We start from the raw sequence: 22,400 nt of genomic DNA on the forward strand, positions 1-22,400 counted from the left end.
CTCCGGGTTCACCGTTTACCCCACAAGAGTACAAAAAAAAAACAGTGTAACCGGTATTGGCCAACATCCCAATGCTGGATGGGTTTTTTTTTAAACTTACAAATCACTGCATTTTGGGGTTTTACGCAGAGCAATCATCGCCGCCTACTGCAAAAACGGAGAAAGAAGAGTCTTCAGACTCAATAGGATTCTCTGGGTAAATCTACTGCGTCACGAGAAGTGTTTAAAGATGAATAGATATACAGTGTACATGTACATAGACACATTTATGTAAGACTAGGTGAGACAAAGTATTTTCGAAGGTAATCAGAGCCCAAAAAAATAGCACAGCGTGGAGAGTAAAGAAAATAAAGGAACACTGGAAAATGTTGAATGGGGTTAAAGTTACAAAGTACTTGGGTACTGCAGTAATATACTGTAGTTAAGGTATTTGGTTAAGCTGAGCCCTAAATCGGATGTAGAGCAGGGAGAAAAGCATTGGAATCATTGGTCGTCATTTGTAAGTGTATTATTAGGTGAAATTTAAGCATCAGCAATACTTAAAGCAAGCAACTGCACATTAACAATGCCAGTAAAATATGTATACTAGTTACATTCATACTGAAATTCAGTCTGTAACTGAATTTAAATATTGTTTTACTCTCCGCGTAATGGATTGTGATATACACTCTATAGAGTATGGTAAAGCTTTGCAAATTGTAATATATTTCTGTATTTATAAATCTGCCTACATTCTTCCATCACGGTCATTCTTATTGCCAAATTATAATGGGAGTTGACTCCAGGCCCTGTGTGGGTTGTTCATGGTCAAGTCATTTCCAAATCAATCAATATGCTTCATTTACAGTACAGTACTTGTAATTTGTGAATCTGATGATGAACATTGCACACGTTTGTCGATTGGATGACGAATCTGAACTGCGTTTAGCTTGTACGGCTCTTGTGCGCTCAGCTATAATTGAATCGATTGGCGGTAGCCCGGGTCACCGCAAAATATTGGTGGGCCGGGCATAGTTTAAGGTTTGTTTTTTTCTGGGAGCATCGCTGGTACCACCACCCTGTCCTGCCGGAGGGCGACGCTGGGAGCGATGATGATGACGACGATGTCGATCCCGCCAGCACGACCGTGACCGCCGCCCGTACCAAGATGAGCACCTGGTGCCCCAATTGCCTCCAAGTGGTCTCGCTCCCAAAGACAAGGAGGGTGGCCGCCCCCGTAAGAAGCAGAACGTGCTGGGGAATGACCAGACCAGCATCCTGATGTACTTTCACAACAAGCAATAAACAGCCGTTGCCACGCACAAATACTTCAGCAGCCCCCCTTTTTTATGGGTGTTTTGCGTTTGTTTTTTTATTTCCATATTTGGCGTGCGTATCGGGCTCAGTGACATCTCCCGTCTTCATCGGTCGTCTGGTTTCGGAGGTTTTGGCACCCCCGGGTCACGATGATGACCTGGGTCACCGCCAATCGATTCAATTATCCTTTGTAACAAAGCCACCATGCACGCCTTGTAGATAACTTTTTTTTATTAATACTAATGTTAACCTTTAATATCAGCATGCTTGATTTCTGCATTCATCTTGCAATAACTCAACAAAGAGCAATTCTGGTCAATTAATCTCTGCAAAAGACTTGCAAAAAAGACTTGCAGAGATGCTTCAAAATCGTAGAGTTGCGTGCAATTTATTTACGGTTCACGAACTTTGAAGTGAAGTGATTAGCACGCTGCGCTATGAATCCCGTGGCCCAAGTTCGATTCCCGCTCACGGCCAACACCAATAACGAATATCTGAACCGTATCCGGGCCTCCCGTAGGTCGACTCAGCCTCAAATGAGTACCTGGTGCGGTGTGTAAACATCGCCACTAGGGAGACAAAGGCGGCCTGGCGTGGTGCTGGACATCCACTCCCTCGTGTGCCATTACGGCCTTCATGAGTGATCGCTAACATCGCTTGCTCCTAGTCTGTTTAGGCTATACGGGGGATCTTTGTTGTATTCTTGTCACTAACTTTTCTGGTGAGCTATAAAGGGTGTACTAACCAACGTGGTGACCAACCTGCACTAACCAATGTGGTGACCAGCCTGCACTAATCAACGTGGTGACCAACCTAAACTAACCAACGTGGTGACCAACCTACACTAACCAACGTGGTGACCAAGCTGCACTAACCAATATGGTGACCAGGCTGCACAAACCAATGTGGTGACCAACCTGCACTAACCCACGTGGTGACCAACCTGCACTAACCCACGTGGTGACCAACCTGCACTAACCAACGTGGTGACCAAGCTACACTAACCAATGTGGTGACCAACCTGCACTAACCCACGTGGTGACCAACCTGCACTAACCCACGTGGTGACCAACCTGCACTAACCAACGTGGTGACCAAGCTACACTAACCAATGTGGTGACCAACCTACACTAACCAATGTGGTGACCAAGCTACACTAACCAATGTGGTGACCAACCTACACTAACCAATGTGGTGACCAACCTACACTAACCAACGTGGTGACCAACCTACACTAACCAATATGGTGATCAAGCTGCACTAACCAATGTGGTGACCAACCTACACTAACCAATATGGTGACCAACCTACACTAACCAATGTGGTGACCAACCTACACTAACCAATGTGGTGACCAACCTACACTAACCAATGTGGTGACCAAGCTGCACTAACCAATGTGGTGACCAACCTACACTAACCCACGTGGTGACCAACCTGCACTAACCAATGTGGTGATCAACCTGCACTAACCACCGTGGTGACCAACCTACACTAACCCACGTGGTGACCAACCTGCACTAACCAATGTAGTGACCAACCTGCACTAACCAACGTAATGAAGTATAAGATGATCAAACCATGTCAGTGGATTGAAACAGAACTGTAAAGTATATGATTATTACTACACATAATTTTACGTCACGACAGCTAAACAAAGTTGATATTTTCGAAGGATAAAATAAAATATTTATTGCTATAAGCCTCTTACCGCTTACAGACAAATATATTTAGCGCTATAAGCCTCTGATCATTTACAGAAACATGTTTTGCAATTATTTCACGTTTCAGTTCTTTCCTGTCAATGCAGTTTAAACAAATTAATGGCACCATTAAAAATATGAGCTTCCAAATATGCTGCTTTTAACATTATTAACATATCATGAAATTGATTTTTTATACTTGATGATTGCTTGTGTTGCAATCGAAACGTCGTGAGAATTGTATTGTTTTATTTGTATTATTTTATTATTTCCCTTCGACGTGACTTTACCGAAAGAACCAAGAATATGAATCTCTGCAGTCACGAACGCTTTAAATCGAAATTTTTTATACTTGTCAAGCTGTTAAACAATTCTCACAATGGCAAGCTTATATTTTGTAACATATACAGTACAGTGAAACTTCATAGATGTGAGGGACTAACATCACGGATTATTAAAAATGCTAATTGAGTCCACTTATCCACCAAAAAGTCGTGGAATAGAGAGACAGCGGGAGGAATATGTGCGCAGTTACATGATTTATTTCGAGATTATAACAGCTCCAAGAGATAACAGGAGTTACGTGATTGACAACGCATTTATTTAGAACTGCTTTTTGTGTTTAGCATGTTGTTCTTTCCCCGCACATATAGTTGGTTACGTGCGGTGCGAAAGAAGATCAACATACAGACGTACATTTTGTACTTCGGTCGTCTCGAATAAACTACAATACTGCATGTTCGAACAAAAAAAAAACACCTGGTCGCTATAACGCTCAGAAATCATACCGTTAGCAATTTACTGTTTTGACATTTCACAATGACTTTACACCATGTGGCTACTGATACTGTAAGTGGTTTCTAACAAAATGAAACCATGTGGTTTCTGAACTCTGACATTTGGTGTCTTTACTGCCATGAAATATATATACAGCGAGCCAACAGAGGGCACTGTTGCCTTGGCTGTCACCTCCCTTCCCTTGTGAGGACGCTGGCATTAAGATTGAAAACGAGCACGTACTCGGCGAGATCTCAATTTGGAAATACAGTGACGGAAAAAAGTATTTGATCCCCTGCTGATTTTTGTACGTTTGCCCACTGACAAAGAAATTATCAGTCTATAATTTTAATGATAGGTTTATTTGAACAGTGAGAGACAGAATAACAACAACAAAAATCCAGAAAAACGCATGTCAAAGATGTTATAAATTGTTTTACATTTTAATGAGGGAAATAAGTATTTGACCCCCTCTCAATCAGAAATATTTCTGGCTCCCAGCTGTCTTTTTTAGAGGTAATCCCATAGAAAATCTGTGGAGGGAGCTGAAGGTTCGAGTTGCCAAACGTCAGCCTCAAAACCTTAATGACTTGGAGAAGATCTGCAAAGAGGAGTGGGACAAAATCCCTCCTGAGATGTGTGCAAACCTGGTGGCCAACTACAAGAAACGTCTGACCTCTGTGATTGCCAACAAAGGTTTTGCCACCAAGTACTAAGTCATGTTTTGCAGAGGGGTCAAATACTTATTTCCCTCATTAAAATGCAAATCAATTTATAACATTTTTGACATGCGCTTTTCTGTATTTTCTTGTTGTTATTCTGTCTCTCACTGTTCAAATAAACCTACCATTAAAATTATAGACTGATCATTTCTTTGTCAGTGGGCAAACGTACAAAATCAGCAGGGGATCAAATACTTTTTTCCCTCACTGTAGTTTTACTTTCAGGATGTTCTTCCCCATTGTGCACAGGTGCTGGATGGAATTTTACATGGCAGGATTACGACAGATATCAGCTGGGGGAGACCTTTATCCAGCAGTGCATAGATTTTGGAAAATGGTGGGATAATGATGAGTTTAGTGTACAGCTGCTGCCATCATCAGCGCATTAAAATTGACCACATTAGTTTGATCCCAAGCCACGACTAACATCAGTTGCAAGAGATATGTGACCCAGTCCCTCTTTGCCAATCATCACAGACTATATGATGGAGTAAGGTCAAAACAACCATCCTGACTGACACGGCATAGAAAGGCATTTCATGCAGTGGTGGATTAACAACGGCATGTAACCTATAATTCTGTGGTGCACTTCAACCCACTCTTGTGATTGCAGTGTTTATTAAATTCCAATATTTTAAGTTCTTCAATCACAACCAAATAATTGTATTAAGTTAATACTTTTTATTCAAATAAAATACACTTCCTTAAGAATGATGCCATATATATAAAATGGCACTGGTTAATGCACCACTTACTACAATACTCATTATCAATCATTATCTACCCACTGCTAGATCAAGGCCTCCCCATGCCACAGCTTTCCAGGGCTCTACGACAATATTAATTAAACGTATTGCTCCAACGCCATGGCGGTCATCCTCTCGGCTGCTGTTCAGTCACTAGTCTTGTACATCAGCCATAAGCTATTATCACTTAAATCTTGACTTAAAGCTTTCGTGACTGCAGGAATTCATATTCTTGGGTCTTTCGGTAAAGTCACATAGATAGGTTCAAAGAACATAACAAAAAAATAACAAAAAACGATGACGTTTTGATCGCAACTCAAGCGGTCGTCTTTAGGAAAAGGGGGGTTAGCTTCAAAGGCAAACTGTTTATAAGGGTTTGAAAATGGCGTAGCCCAAATATCATCAGCCAATGAAAATGTAAGTGGTGAGCAGCCAACCCGACAGTGGTTGGTTTTCCATCAATCAAAGAGCTGCCAGGTGAAAATTAGCATGTTAAAGAGAGATTAACATGTTAATGGTAGTCGGCGCGCGAAGTGACTGTGAAAGCACAAGTTTGAAATGGGCGTAAAGCACAACTAACATCGGAAGGTGGTAGGATGGGAACATCATAGCCAATTATGACTTAAACTGGTTGATAACGTCCTTCCAATGATTGCTCAGTTTGTACCCATTTTCTCGGTTGAAATTGTGCTTGTGTCTATATATATGGATGGCTTCATGAACGAATCTTTGTTGATAGCCAGTGGGCTTGCAAAGTACCTTCCTCTTGGCGAAATCTATTTCGTGTGAGCCCACCGCATTAAAACAATAATCAGCCACAGCCGAGGTATTGTTCCTACTGTGTTTCAGATCTGCCTTATGTTCACGAACACGGTCCGAGACATGTCACTTAGTTTCCCCAATGTAACTACTACTGCAGACACAGCTTAGTTTGTAGACACCAGGGTATTGCATGTCAGGGATCATATCCTTCACAGATGTGATCAGAGCACAAATTTTACGTACTGTGTTAAATCGAACCTGGATCTTGTGTTTGCTCATGATTTTGGAAATAATTTTAGTGACCCCTGCTATGTATGGTTTTGATTGGGTCCTCAGATGTTTTTTTTCCCAACGGTTGGGGTGATAGCTTTACGGATTGTGTAGTCTGAATATCCATTCATCTTGAGAGCTTAGTGTACGTGTTCCAGTTCACTGGCTAGGTAATGACGGTTGGAAATACATCGAGCACTATGGTGTAGAGTTTTGATGAGGGAATTCTTCTGGGATGGATGGTGGTGTGAGTCAGGTTTTAGGTACGCATCCATATGGGTGGCTTTCCTGTAGACAGTGTCCCATTGAGCCATCTGGTCTCTTTTCGATTAAAACATCCAAGAATGGTAACTTGCTATCCTTCTCCACCTGCATGATGAATTTGATAGCTGGGTGTAATGGAATTGATGTGGTTGAGGAATTGGTTCAGAGTTGGTCGGCCATGTGGCCAGATGACGAACGTGTCATATACGTACCTCTTCCACAAGGATGGACGTAGAGTGGATGCCTGGATGGCATCTGTCTCAAAATTTTCCATGAAAACATCGGCTACAACTGGAGATAAGGCAGAACCCATTGGGGTACCTTCTTGCAATGTCAAGGCCCACATCTACGAAGAGTCACGATGGTGTCTCTCACGTTTTTTTCCTGAAGCACGTTTCTAAAATTAAAAAAATACCACTGTACTGCGATCATTTAATTTACAGCACTTTGGAAATTCACTGCTGCATGAAGATCTCCCCATGCTGCGCCATGCATGGGTTTTTCTTGTGCCATATTTCACCACACCGATAAGTGTGGGTTGGGGAAGAAGGTGGGGTGGACGAAGGTGTGGGGGGATAGCAACAGTTTAGATATCACTCAACACTGATGTTAGATGTGGCCAGGAATATAACTCAGGTCATAGTGAACTTGGATTCATAGTGCAATGTGCTAAGTAGTGTACCATTTATCCATCTACTAAATCATATTAATATTGTATATATTGGTAAACATATGTACAAATCGCTTTTTATCAGGATTAATGCAAACACATGCAACTCTGGTTACAACCGAAACATAGAATATTCTGAATTGAAGTATCCCATTACAGTAAATAGTTGGTAGTAAGCAATTACATGAAAACTGGTATGGCAGCCCAAATACAGTCATGTACAACACAGTATTTTCTATACTGCAGTTTGGAGTGTACCAATACTGTATAAACAGGGTAGAAGCGAGTCAATTACAGTGAAAGGAAGCAATTTAGAAGGCTCTTGAAAAGGAACAGCTTGCTGCTCTTGCTGTACACAACAAATACCACTGACTCAGGATTCATGGAACAAGCAGGTCATATGCCCAGAGGCAGAGACACTGCCAAGGGTAGAGCAACTGGACACATCCGCTTAACAGCACTGCCACAGTCACGAGGTCCAGATTAATCTAGACTGTATAATTTGTTTGATGTTTTTACTTGCAGCTATTTTTTTGTCAAGCCACTGCTGGACAAAGGCTTCCCCACTGTCTGGGGATTGTCTGCCCACATTTCACCATACTGGTCAGTCTGGGTTGACGAAGGGGGAAGGGGGAGACCATGACTGATTCAGATATCCCTCGCCACTTAAGTGTGCCATGGCCTAGACTCGAACTCAGATGGATGGGTTCATAGAGTAGGGTGCGAACCATTGCCCCACTGCTCCACCTTTCCATGCCATACAGTATAATTTATACTTGGGGAAACAAGGCCAAAAAAAGTTTTGTAGTCACTGTCGCGACTATCCTGGCCTAATATGATATTGCAATTATGGTCAAGCACCTAGAGACTCATGGGATACCCCTGGGTAAACTAAGAGGTACATCCGTGGGTAAATTAAGAAACGCAAAGGAAAAAATCTTCCGATGGATGTTGCTGAGGAATAAGGGCATTGTGGCCTTGGGAAGTGACGAATGAAGTGATCACAAAAACAAATGTAATCTCAGAAAGGAAAATCTTTGTTTCTACATTGCACAATGACAGTTATTACCGGCTGGTATGTAATGAACATCAATGTAAAGCATACCAAAGTGGAAAGGAAATGTTAGGTGCACCACATGGGCTGCCCAAGAACACACTCTATGGTTTTTGGGTATGAATCACTGTGTCCGGTGAAGCGTAAACTTTCCATCTGTACACTTGCTATGACCTGTTCTGCTGCCCAGAGGATTACAAACATAAAATAATCTTTGCAGCTTGATGTAACATACAGGCATCCGCTTCAGACCTAATCCACAATCTCCCAGCATGGTAAAATTCATTGACAGCTTCACATGTGCTCACATGAGACAATAACTCTTAATCCTGCTTATTGTAGTCTAGTTTCCTGCTTTAAAATAAACCGAGTACAGGATGTAAAATGAGGGCAATGTGACAAAACGTGTTTTATATTAGTCATTTGTTTAGCTATTTTAAGGATATATCAAAGCAAATCAAATTCTCAAAGTTCTTGCATTAAAAGTCACCCAAGAACAACACAAAGTATTTGGGCACTTAATGAGGGCAACAATTGCATTGATAAAATTATGAATGTCTGTACAATACTACATGAAGTGATGGCAGTCGTGAGTGTGTGCGCCAGAGCTTACATCAGTGACAAATTATATCACCAACCCGTACTGACGAGCGTGGTAAAATATGGAAATAATACTGGTAGGAAACGTAGTGGACTGGAAGCCCAACCGGGATTAATTCACAGGAGGCAGGGGATTAATTGTGTATGTCTGTGGATGTCTGTCTACGTGTATCCGGACACCCGGATAAAATGGGAGGGGTGGGGCTGGGTGGAGAGGGGAGGGTGCGGGGGGGGCTGGGTGGGGAGGGGAGGGTGAGGAGGGGCTGGGGAGGGTGGGGAGGGGAGGGTAGGGAGGGGCTGGGTGGGGAGGGTGGGGCTGGGTGGGGGTGGGAGGGGTGGGGGTGGGTGGAGAGGGGCTGGTCACCTCGTGGTGCCCTTATAAAACTCAACGTTTGACCTACTCACGCCGGCTTATGCCCGCCCTCACAGTCGGGCATATTTGCGGAATACACCACGTGGTGCCACCGTTGTTGACCCTGGCCATTGACCGAGCAACCCAACGTTCCTACCAGCTCCCTCCGCAGGAATGTGTTAAACTCCATGACCAACATGGTGTGGGAGGAATTCATCCATTTGTGTATCGAGAATGGTTGGAAATTACTTTAATACATTTCTGCACGCGTTGTGTAATATTTACCAATGCATTTCATATTTATTGGATACAATGTGGCTCCATAAATGTATATTGTACGTCTAAGTAAATTCTAAAAGTATATGAAGTGTCCATCACACTACATGTGGGATGCTAACCATACAGTATTGTTGGATACTTTCTATACTATGACCCGTAAACTACTTGAACATAGATTTTTTGCTGTGATATTTAACTGGAGTCTATTGACCCCATACATTTTACTCGTATCGTTTACTTAAATCCATTAACTTCACCTATTGTAAATGCTTCGCAATCGGTTGTTTTACTTATTGCCATATTTCCATGCTTGTTTTCATCTCATGCTCTAGTTATAATGTATTTCTTGAGTTACGTGATTGTATTTTACATTTACTGTATGTTTATAACTTTATACACCCCTGGTTTTCCTTTGCTGTTATCTCTACATTTTGCTTTGCTGGCCATCTTGATCAACCAGGTCCACCTTGTAAAAGGGTCCATGCAGGCTCCAGTTGTTTTACCTGGTAATATGGACTCCCTGGCTCTGACTATTGTTCAACCCCTATGTGCTTTATAGACCGTAGGACTTGGTTAACGTACCACAAAATGTTGCACACAATACGTCATTATTATTGGAGGGGGGGGGGGGGATACATTCTACAGGCTAATGGAAAATTATCAGCTCGTTATGGCTTAGCTTCAGATTGATAAAGTACTCCGTGCTTTTACAGGTCCCAAGTGCTGCCCTAGTTTACTGCCCGCTGTAATCGTTGTGCTAAAACGAATGCTCAATGAACTTCAAACATTGTTTTAATGGGCTAAATTATTTCACAATACACTGTACATATAGTCTGTCACGAAAAAATGGCACAAAATGTCAGTTAGCTTTTGTGTCACGTTGGCCTTTCGTGTTGCAACCAGCAGTTGCACTGTTGTATTTTCGCTCTGCTGAGCAATTGAAGCCGATGACCAAATCACACGGAATGTGCCCAATCTCGTCAGATCTTGGAAGCTCTGAGTTGAATTGAGCCTGAGTAGAATTGAGTCTGTATAGTGCTTTGCAGTGGCGACCATCATGCATGATGGCAGGTTGCTGTTGTTGTGGTTATAGATTGCTGGTGGGGGTTGTGCACGATGGGTAGTGCATCAAATTCAATCGTTGTACAGTACTAAGCTTCTCTGCTCCCAAGTCTTACGTCACCCCACCTTCACAACACACACTGACCATCGGGGTGAAGTATGGTTAAAAAAACCTCCCACAACTCGCTCGGCGTAGATACACAAACATCCCCTTATCCAAAAGCGGATTAACAAATGCCTGCACGTGGAATTGTCCATTTTCACTGAAGCGACGCGTTACGATGTTATTACAATTAAAATACTTGTGAATCTTGGCACGCAAAGCAATAATAACGCGGGTTAGTTACTAAAGTACCCGACGTTTGTTCACCAAAACTGCCGTCCTTACCGTCAGCAGGAGGCATTGTACAGTACAGCACATTGCCCATGCTTATTTGGCCAACAGCAAGAACTTAACCTTTGACACAATATACAACAAACAGCGTTACCCTGCTGTATTGTATATGACCTTTCATCGTAATTCACAGCCCATTGTCAATCCACCCGATGGGTAAAGGCTCATGCCACGTCGGTCATGGGGATTGTCTGACCATACTTCACCATAGGGAGGGGTGTGGTCGCTGTCCAGCAAACGGTTCCGATATCATTGCCACCGATGACAGCCGTGGTCAGGCAGGAATATCTACGACGACAACGTTAACGCAAAAATCTGTCAAAACTTGAGCCCCCCCTCCCTCCCTGTAGGCACGTGGACTTTTTACACTCCACCCCCCCCCCCCCCGATATTTAATCCACGCAGAAACGATCAAGGATGAATAATATTGACGTGTTTAAGCAAGCAGATAGTCCACCGCCGGCTGCATTAATGAATTAAGTTGCGTACCTTTAAGAAAAATTTGTCTAGTGTCCCCTAGGTTCAAACGCCGACTGAACCCAGTCGAACAGGTGACGTACTATAGGGGTCTCGTCAACACGCGCGCCTTGTCAGGCTGAAGCACAGCAGCGTGAGAGCTATCAGTCAGGGGGGCACGGTGGCATAGCAAGTGACGCCTCTCCCACAGTCCTACCTCTACCGGTACTACTTGTTGTCTGACAGCTGAAGAAACTGAACTGTACTCTTTGGTTCTATTCGGTAAAGTCACGTAGGCAAAACAAATTAGAATAAATTGAAATAAAATGAAGGAATCAATTAAAACACGACGTTTCGGAGGCAAAGCAAGCTTCCGTCTTCAGGTGGGACCAGTCACAGCTAAATCGCTGCACCAAGTGACTGGTCCCGAATAGAACCAAAGAGTATGAATCCTTGCAGTCACGAAAGCTTCAAATCTAGAATAAACTGAACTGTGCCTCATTTAAAGGCCATTGTAGACAAATTATTGAGGCTTCACCCCACCCCCCCTATTTCCTATGGGTACGCACATTGTCAGTAGACCCCCCCCCCCCATACGCAAGCGTACGCATTTGGGTTAACCCCCCCTTACCCCCTCCATACATACGTACTAAATGGATCGCCCCTAACCACTGTGCCATCACCCCCAACCACATTGACCCGTCATGCCTGCACGTTAAAGATTCAATACCAAGCAAATAATGCAGAGGGCGGTGAGGGCTGGTAGGTGGTGTGTGTGTGGGGGGGGGTAGAGAGAGTTGTGGCTACAAAGGGTGGCAGTGGTGGTGGGTTTTTGTGTTGTCGTTGTATGCGACATTTTCATCAGGTTCGCTGAGGTGGGCCCAGACTTGAGTGACGCTGAGCTAATTTCCATAAGAAACACGTAACAGCTGTCATGGAGACTGTAACGTAAGCCAAGATCAGCGATGCACAGTGCTGGGGTTGGGCAAGAGTTGTGCCGCTGACGTACACGGAATGTTGACGGACAATGTCCCCCCCCCCCCACCGTGACAAGCAGCTTCAAAGCATTACGGTCCATGCTGGTCCTCCTTGTGCATGTGTGTGTGTGCCATCACAGGTGAGACTCTCTTAAACACGGCCCTGGGAACGTTTTTTTTTTCTCTTGTGAATTGCACCACGGCATCTTTGTGAGACTGTGAATAGAATTTTGCAATGGTTTCCTGCACAAGTGAACATTGAGGTTCGTGTTCATCTCGTGTTCGCAGCCCTGATCCAGTTTGTGGGGGTGAATTTCCCAAAAGAACAAGCACAGTATACTTCCCCACAATGTGGTATGTATTTTATAGATCATACGGGGATTACTAAACTATTAACTATTTTTTTCCTTTTACCGGGTAAGCGCCCACTGAGCTATACAGTGTAGCTCTTTTTCGGAAGCGACCTGGCCACAAATGATAGCTCAACGAAGTGGCTTATCACGTGGAAATTTAAAGCAGCCAAATACTCGAAACGATTATGTGCTGAATCAACTCCCAACCAGGATTTGAACTTGCATCCATCTGATCCCGAGCCGCTCGCTTTACCGCAGAGCCAGATTACTTTATTTCCAATATTTTATAAGCCATATGTATTTTGCTTGCCATCTGTTTCAACCCAATATGTGAGCAGGAAAATATAAAAAAATTGACTGAAGTAGTTGTAGGAAAAAAAACGATTAATACATACAACTTTGAAAAGCAGTGTGCCGTTAAGGCATCAGCCATGTAAAATGTGTAAATGAAATCTTAAAAACACAATAGAATTACATTTAATAATGCTCATTGGAACATAAACGAAAATCAAAGCACAAATCTTCCTCTACACATGGATGGATGTACTGAACTATAGTGTTTGCTTTTCCTCACATTTAACCATGGCTTTCATTTGGCACTCTATTTTGTATCATTTGTTTTTAATCATAATACCATCTGATGTATTCTCAAATCCCAGCCAGACTAAATGTGCTTCCACCACAGCCAACTAAACTCTTCCTCAATGACAGCACAAATTCTCACTTTCCCACAGTGGCAGCCTTCTATAAATTGACTCACACCGGCTTATCAAAGCCATTTCTGTAAGGTGTTTATCAGTGTCAAGCTGCTTGGATGATACGCTTTAATACAGGCTGGCGCGGTGATGCGGTGCACCATGAACCTGGTGACCTGACTTTGATTTCCAGCCATTACACAGTGGCGAGTGGTATCCATACCAGTTCTGGGCTTCCCCTTCATCAACCACACCATCCAGTGTGGTGAAGTATGGTACAAACAACCCCCATGACCAACACCGGGTGAGGAGGCCTTCATGCAGCAGTTGATTGACAAAGGGCTCTCAATATGAATATGTTTAATTGTTATTATTCATTTATACATAATACTGTACTCAATAAGCGTTCTCCTGCAATTAAAAGTTTTACATTCCCATGAGGCATACTGTAATACTAATTAATCAATATTCTCCTGATAGGCCAATTGTTTTAAAAGCAAATGTCCACTAAAGTGTCCTTTTACTGCTCAGTGGGTGGGAGACGGTACCATTGTCACAGCCCACCTGTTACACGTCTTCGTGTTACCTTAAACACAGCTAATACCGTCATCTATGTGAAATGGACGTCATTAATTAAAACACAAATATCAGGAGAGGCAAATGTAAAACACACGCCATTTTATGGAACATAAGCAATCGTACGAGGTCTACGAGTATATTAACTATATATTTAAAGATTCTCAAGACTTACATTTGACTAGCTTAGGGAAAATACCATTTACGTCGTCGCCTTACAGGTGACACACGTTGAGGACAGGACGCAGATAACAAGTTACAAAAGAAATGGATGTCTTTAAACACGACTTTGTCACCTTCATCAGGCAAATCCAAAAGGACTGTGCTTTCAAGTCCATCACCACAAGTGCTCATGTGATGGTTATCAATGTATATCAGCGTCTGGACATGGAATGGCCATCACCACTTCTGGCAGCAGCCACTTACCCTGCTACATATGTGGGTGACTTCTATAGCCACCACACTAAATTGAGTCATAAAATGACGAAGCCAGAGAGATTGTGAGGAATGGTCGTTGGCATAAGATGCATTCCTTACATAAAAACTCGAAACAGCCAGGGACATTTCACTCAGCCTGATGAACTGAGAACTATAACCTAGACTTATGCTTCATCTCAATCTCAACAGACAAGAATGAACAGCCATTAATTGCTTCCCAAAAATGGTTCGTCATTTTCCGAATAACCAAAACAGACCAGCAGTCACGCCTGCGTTGGAACTTTCGAAAGGCTACTTGGCCTGGCTACGACAAATAAACCAAATCCGAATTGAATAACGTGGCACCAAAGCCTGAAAACTTAAATACATTAATTAAAACGGTCACATTTGTCGTAGAAAAAAAATCCCGAGGGAGTACTGAAAAAGCTATACACCATGTTGCAAACCAGAAACAGAACGCTTGAAAGAGTGTACCAAAACTGGTGACTAAGATAAGGACACCACACTGCTGGAGTCCCTGAACTCTACACAAAGAAAACATTGGAAAGACGTCACTGCAAGTGTGTACGTCACTCACTCCAACCGCAAAAGCCTGGCACCTCCTCGGCAATCTAGGAGCCTCAAAACCCGCAGAGCACAAACCACAAAAAAAAACAGTGAATGCTGTGGCTTCTCACGTGCTGTCCTGTTCAAAGGAGCAATCGGCAAACTATCCAGAAACAACTCACCATCACCTTGAGTCAATTACATCAAGCAACAGACATAGCAAGACCATACACTGTGACTGAGGCAGAAGTGGTCATCAGGGCCACAAAGTCCAACTAAGCACCGTGATATGATGGCCTGTGTTCTGAGTTCCTAAAGAATCTGGGATTATGTGAGCAACAATGGCTTGCAAACCTCTTCACTCTTATACACAGGACAGGCAAAGTCATCACCATTTTGAAACACAGAAAGCCACAAACTCAACCTCCAGTTACAAACTAATATTCCTCTTGTCTTCCACCTCCATGCTGATGGATCGTGCAATGCTTTACAGACTTTCCCCCATTATCGACCCCAACTACCTCCAGAACTAGCCACATTTTGAACTGGCCGTAGCTGCTGCGAACAGATAGTTTCCTTCACCAACCTCATAGATGCTGGTTTCCAGCGTCAACAGAAAACCAGCACAAAGAAACCAAATCAAGAATCGCCCTGCTACTGAAACTTGCAAGAACTATTTGCGGCGCCACGTGCTGCATACAGCCGCCCTATCACTGATCTGTTTAGTGGCAGAGTACGTATTGTGCTCCAGCTGGTCTGGGAGCTCGTACACAATAACCAGAAAACTGAAACCAATACAAATCCTCTGGCTCTGCCCTGGCAAACATTCTGCCACCAAATATTTTCAGACATACAAACCTGCAAGGGGGTTTACACGTTTTCTTGCCAATGACAACCTACCCATCAATCAAGACCTCAACAATGCACCTTCGCCGCCGACTCCATCCGATAATTTCACCTAGGACTGGAAGAACACTGGTGAACAGAGTGGAATAACGCAGACGTTCAGAATAAGCACTTAATTCGAGACCCAAATATCGCACCTCCTGTCTTTAACATTCCTCTAAGACATTGGTGTACCATCAACCGCATCAGAGCACATTTCCTCCATAAATGGAACATAAAGACACAAACCACAGTAGTGTGACTGTAACCATACAACTCCAAATGTGGAACATTCCATAAACCACTGTAGTCTGCGCTCTTTCATCAGATAAATACTACACAAACTATCTCCTGAAGCCCTCTCATGATGAGCAGACATCGATATTTCCATTTAGTTCTTGAACATGTTGCCATACACAAGCATAGATGTCCCAATCTACATTGTTTAACTGCCGTATCTTGTCTAATATTTTCAGAATTGTTCACAAACAATAGCAAATTGTCAAAACTAGCAATGTCAATTATTTTAGAAAAAAATAACGTGCAGCGTGACCAATAGTTAACTGTTAGTAGTGTATCTCTGTTGGGAGATAGACTTCACAACGGTCGTGTATTGTGTATATTACTTTCGTCTACTCTGCAATAGGATCTTGAGATTATTTTAAGCTGTGCAATATGCGCAGTGGATGTTGAAAGCTACACATCTTATCACACCACCAAATTACTTAAGAAATGGCCACTTATCGACACTGCCGTTGCAGCAGCATAGAGTATGGTAACTGTACGGGATATGTCTTAACACATTACAAATATCATCACTTGTAGTTCCAAATGAAATTGTCAGAGTGATAACCTAAATTGCCATGTGATTTCATCAGAGTGATAACCTATAAATTGCCATGTGATTTCATCTTCAGCCGCTTTAGCCAATGTATTCAGACTGCTGTAATGTGTCTTGTATGTAAGCTCACGATAAGACTAGTCTCAGTGTAAAGTACAGTAGAACTTCTCTTATCCATTACATTATTACCTGCGACTTATATTACTCACGGGACCTATAAGGTCTGTAAAAGGTGCCATTATCCACGCCGCTTATGCAATTATCTGTTTTTTTCTCAACCCGTGTTGTGGAATGACTTCCTATTATCGGAAACTTTTGTTGTATGGCAAATTCATTTTATCCAGATTTGTTTGAATAAATAAGTTGAGTCAATACGCAGATAACGTCACGAATAATCAGCGAAGATTGGCCCCCACACCACCATAGGAAATATTAATGGTATATACCAACCCAGCAACATAAGCTTCAAGAATAAGTTGGTTGTAGTTGTATCATCTCCAGTAATCCACAATAGCAATGCCATAGAATTGCAAACAATTGTTGGAGTGGAGCGATGTTGCAGTGGTAAGCGCACTGCGCTCTGAAGCCCATAGACCTGAGTTCAAGTCCCAGCCATGGCTCACATCGGTAGTGAGTGGCATCTTAACTGTTCCTGGGCCCTCCTCTTTCACCAACCTGCACTGACAAGGAGTCGTGAAGCATGGTCAAACAACACAGCGTGGGGGGGAAACCGGATCGACAGGTGGCTGTGAATAATTAAAATAAAAACATCGCTGTACAGTATGATTATGCTGCTGTTTAGTGGCCACTTCACAAAGTGTATCCCGGGCAACTTGTCACTTAGCCTCCCCACACCCGTCAAGGCATCAACGACTTGCATAGATGCTCTCACTTATCGCACAGTTTCCCTACAACTCTGCACTAACACATATGTTAATGAGACACACATAACTACCCCCCCCCCGCCGCTGCCTCTTTGTTTTCTCAACCTCAATAGAGAGTCATCAATTGGGGGGTTCATGTCATTGACAAGGCAACGCCAGGACTCCGTAGATCTGCCTCGTGGCCCTAGGGACGCTCTGCGGATTCATATCTGCCGGCACTAAAATCCATCACGCCCCCATTTTATAGTCAGTACCACAACAGGGTGCAGCTACTGGTCTTGCCAACAGCTGTGCATAACTCAAACAAATGCTTACACTTGACTTTTCATGGTTAAACACTGAGGCATGCCGACCAGAACTTTATACATACCACAGTTAGTATTTACAATAATGACAGTACAGTACCTGGGAGTTTTCATGGGGTTTTTTTCCCCCTACAAAATGAGTAAGGATAAAAAGGAGTATGGTTTTTTAAAAGTAAATTGGAGGGGGAAAAAAAGAAGATATGCTGAGCCTTGACTAAATTAGACAATTATATTGTGGAAGGTGAGGTGCTTTATGAGGAGAAAAAAAACATCGGAAACACCTACCTCCTCTGTAATTTTGCCACGGAGAGGAAATTGTTTATGACATATATACACATCACAAAACGCAGTAGTCAAACCGATGTTTTCATTCATCAAATTGTATGTGACCAGGCTGAAACCAACTGTCTGCACGTGGAAACCCATTTTAATCACAAGTCGCTTGCGTGCATTTGAACCAAGAGATCTCAACGGTGCAAGCTCATTTATCTGACCTCTGAGCCACCCGGCTACCTTCATTAACTTGCCATTTTAAAACCACTTGCATGCATGCCAATTTGCTGTCATGGCTAGGGAAGTTTAGCTTCCAGTGTTTTGTTAAGGTGGATGTAATATAACATTTATACCTGGACACCATAACCACGATACAACGTGACTGAATAACTTTGAAGTTTATCATCTCCATAATAGTTGTTTGTAAATCCAGCGTGTCAAACTTATTTTAGTCGGACGTCACCAACTTATACAAAAAAACCACTCCAGTTTAACACATAGGCTTCCGCGACCAATATCGCCGATAAGGAACGAAACAGGAGGATTTTCCACAAATCTGGCTGTCGCCTGATGAAGCTAGCTGTAATTACTGGCGAAACGTCGTACTCAGTTTGTAAATGTTGTGGCTTGGCTCTCCAACACACCGGTGTGCTGTACTAGTGACGAATTGGCCACGTTCTGTTTACGTGACAACCCTTACTAGTTGGCTGTGTCGGGTGGTGGTGAGTTTTAACGACACATTTATATATTTACGCGATCTAACCCAAAAAAAACCTATATTATGAAAAAAAGACACTCCAGTTCACGACTCGAAAAAGAACCAACATTTTAATTATGATAACTGCCATAAATAATTATAATTACACAGTACTGAGGTATTTAAGAATTAGATACTATAAATATGGGTTCATGAAGGTATGCGTAATTCGGTGATACAAAAATAGTTTAACCTTTTTATGAAATGGCACAAGGCACTGCAGAGGCTGTGAGGTGTACAGTATCCCACTGGATTAAAAGCGTATATGACAAAGCAATTATATGTTTGGCAATAACACTTTTGAAGAAACAATAATGCAATTACAACACATTTGGGATTTACATAGCATATACATGCAACTGCATCTCAAGAAGCTGTAGAGAAACATTGACCGGATTTTTTTTTTTAGACATGCACAGCTAGTCACAGCTGAAGATAAGAGTGGAGATTTCACAACACACATAAGACGTGCGTTGCGTGTACGAAAGCTCTCATCAGCCTGATGCAAGACGACCAGCTCCAATGAACTGCATGTGGCCATTTTGTTGTTTTAGACCATCAACTCAACAAATTAAGAAAATGTTGTCAACCAATATCGATTTGTTTTCAGGCCTACACTTATTTTAATTATGTGCTGGTTTTTCTTGTAATTTACATATTTTAATTAGTAGAGAGTGTGAAATTGATCTGTGATTGGATGGGGAACCCGTGTAGGGATTGCAGTATTGGTGTGAAGTGGTCTCGTTTATGGTTGTGAGTGACAGGTCTGGCCATGGTATTTTGGTCATCTGGAGTTTGGAAATTTAGAATTTGGAGAAGTCGTATAGGAGAGAATTGCAGGAGTCGAGATGGGATGTGATCAAGGCGTTGTTAAGGGTCTTAACGGCAGCTGGGGTTAGTAAATGGTGAATGCAGCAGACGTGCCGATGGAGGTATGACGTCCTGCAGAGTTAAGATATATGAGAAGAGAATGAGAGCTTGGATTAATGAAAACGCCAAGGTTCCGTACACTCATTGGCCTTGTGATGTCAGAGTTAAGGGAACGCACGTTCAAACTGAAGTCTTTGCAGAGATATCATTATTGTTCAAGCCTACATGTTAAACGGATAATTATTGACCTAAAAGAAAAATGTACATGCTGACAATAGTTCAAAATACTCTACAGCCGTATAAATACTCTACCTTGCTCTCAGCATGCAACACTTTTTGTAGATTATTCATATTATGTAGATAATCATTCTGCAATAATTGTTTATCAACATATAAGGTGGTGGAGTGGTGGTGCAGCAGTTAATAAACTTCACTGAATGGGTGTTCGATATCCGGTCATGGTTAACGTTGGTGGAAATAAATATTTGAATCTGTCCTGGCACCCTCTTTACCATTCTGCAATTAAATAATTTCCGTGCCAAATAAAGCATGGGGAAGCTTTTATCTTGCTAAATTATGCAATGACTATTACTTTGAGTAAATTAAATTAGCAACACCAATATTATTTTAACTCTCCACTATGAAATGAATACACTTTTATTTTACGTATCATCATACATGACAATGTCACAATAGTCTGTGGACATGACATGGTTAAGTATTTTATGAAGAAAAAAATAAGGAAAATGCATAGGCAGCAATCGTACCTTTGACAACACAAAATAAACACTGCACTGCACCTTGACTACACAGCATGTCAGTCGTCAGCAAATAGATCCCAAGTTGGACATACGACTTGAGTGTTGTAATATGAGGTCTTAACACACCCACCAGGGGTTTTACTGAAGCAGTGGGAAAGGACAGTAGCAAGAAACACAAAAAAAGGAATTTACATGAATCTAGGTCGAGCCCTCAATGTGTTATTCATTAAAGTTAAGTTTTATCTGTTGACAATCATGATGGGCTTGGGTAGGATACGTTGCTGGAAGGGATTATGGCTGGTAGTTGATAATAACAATACTGGTAAAGTGGCAGCTAAAGGAGGGAACACATCTAAGAGGACGTCGACCACGGAGATGGAGTGATTATATATCAACTTGTGTGTGCAGGTGCTAGGTGGATTGTTACATCGCAAGACTGAAAAATTGTGATAGCTTTGGGGAGTTCTTCATCCAGCAGCGGATGGATGAGGAATTCTAATACACTGTAGTCGAATGCAAGATTGTTTTTTAACAGGATATTCATATACCAAAACCTTTTGCAGTTTTGTCAAAAAATGTTACAGTACCGTACAATATTATATTACCATGAACATGCACCACTCACTGCCCTAACTGCAAACGCAGACGGACAAATTTCATGGTGGGGATAAAATATTTTTTACTTCATTCTCAGTGGTATGTTAATCTCGAGGGCCATCAGTTTTCATTTCCTGACCTGCTGTTGGCTACAAAAATGGCAGTATGTGTGGCCGACCATTACTAAACCACACGTACACAATAAACGACCTCCAATATTTATTAAAAGGTCACTCAATGAAGCACGCATCTTTATTGTTTTAATATATCAATTATACATAGGTTCAATGTGTGCAGTATACACAGTGGTGGTGCTAGCTCATTGAGAGCTCTCGGCAGAAATTATATTTCAGGTTCAACATTTCATATATATAGACACAAGCTATGGATGTTATGGGCTAAGAGAAGAGATATAGACAAGATAGAGATGAAAGAGTAATTAGTGTTGTATGTATTTTGTTTTGTTTATTAGGATGTTTATCTGATATTTGATCCGCAATATCCTTTAAAGAATATCGGGCCCCTTGATTTTTTTACGGGCCCTAAGCTTTTGCTTAGTTTGCTTATGCCTGGTGCGGTGACCAAATAGAAATACAAAATATTGAATTAAAATAATCTAGTAAAGTCTTTTTTTTCATTGCAGTGGAGATTTCACTAGTCATGCGAAATAGCTACACTACAGTACCGTACACAACACTATTCAATTAAGGCATTGCTTTAAATTGCATAATTCTAAATAAAAATGATACTCAATACAGGAAATCATTCACAATGACAGGACTGTACTGGTGCATGACTTCAGTGACTAAGATGTGTGGTGCAAGACATTAATATAAAATGTTATGCGTGCACTTGATATGGAGATATCCGAAATCACTTCATAACGACTAGGATTTAATTAAAAGCGTTCAAATACTGTATTGGATTACAACCATGTGGCTGTAATGAGGGCATTTTAGATTATGAGAAAAATGGTCGTTGTTGAAATGAAACGGTTCACCGAGAAGTATCAATGGGCTGCACTTCATACCACAAAAGCATGCAGTAAATAGCACTATTTCCTAGTTGATGACTTAACAAAAATTTGGCTAAACAAAACTGGTTACACCTACATATCCACAAAATGAATCATGAAACAATAGACTCTGTAAGTGAAGCAATGTTTATAAATGAAGAGTAGACAGTACTTGAGAGGTATTTCATGAGGAAATAACCAGATAACAGATGACATCTGT

This window comes from Petromyzon marinus, chromosome 9 (genome assembly GCF_048934315.1).
Source record: "Petromyzon marinus isolate PM22_M1 ecotype Great Lakes invasive population chromosome 9, UKy_Petmar_22M1.pri1.0, whole genome shotgun sequence".
Classification (NCBI taxonomy): domain Eukaryota; kingdom Metazoa; phylum Chordata; class Hyperoartia; order Petromyzontiformes; family Petromyzontidae; genus Petromyzon; species Petromyzon marinus.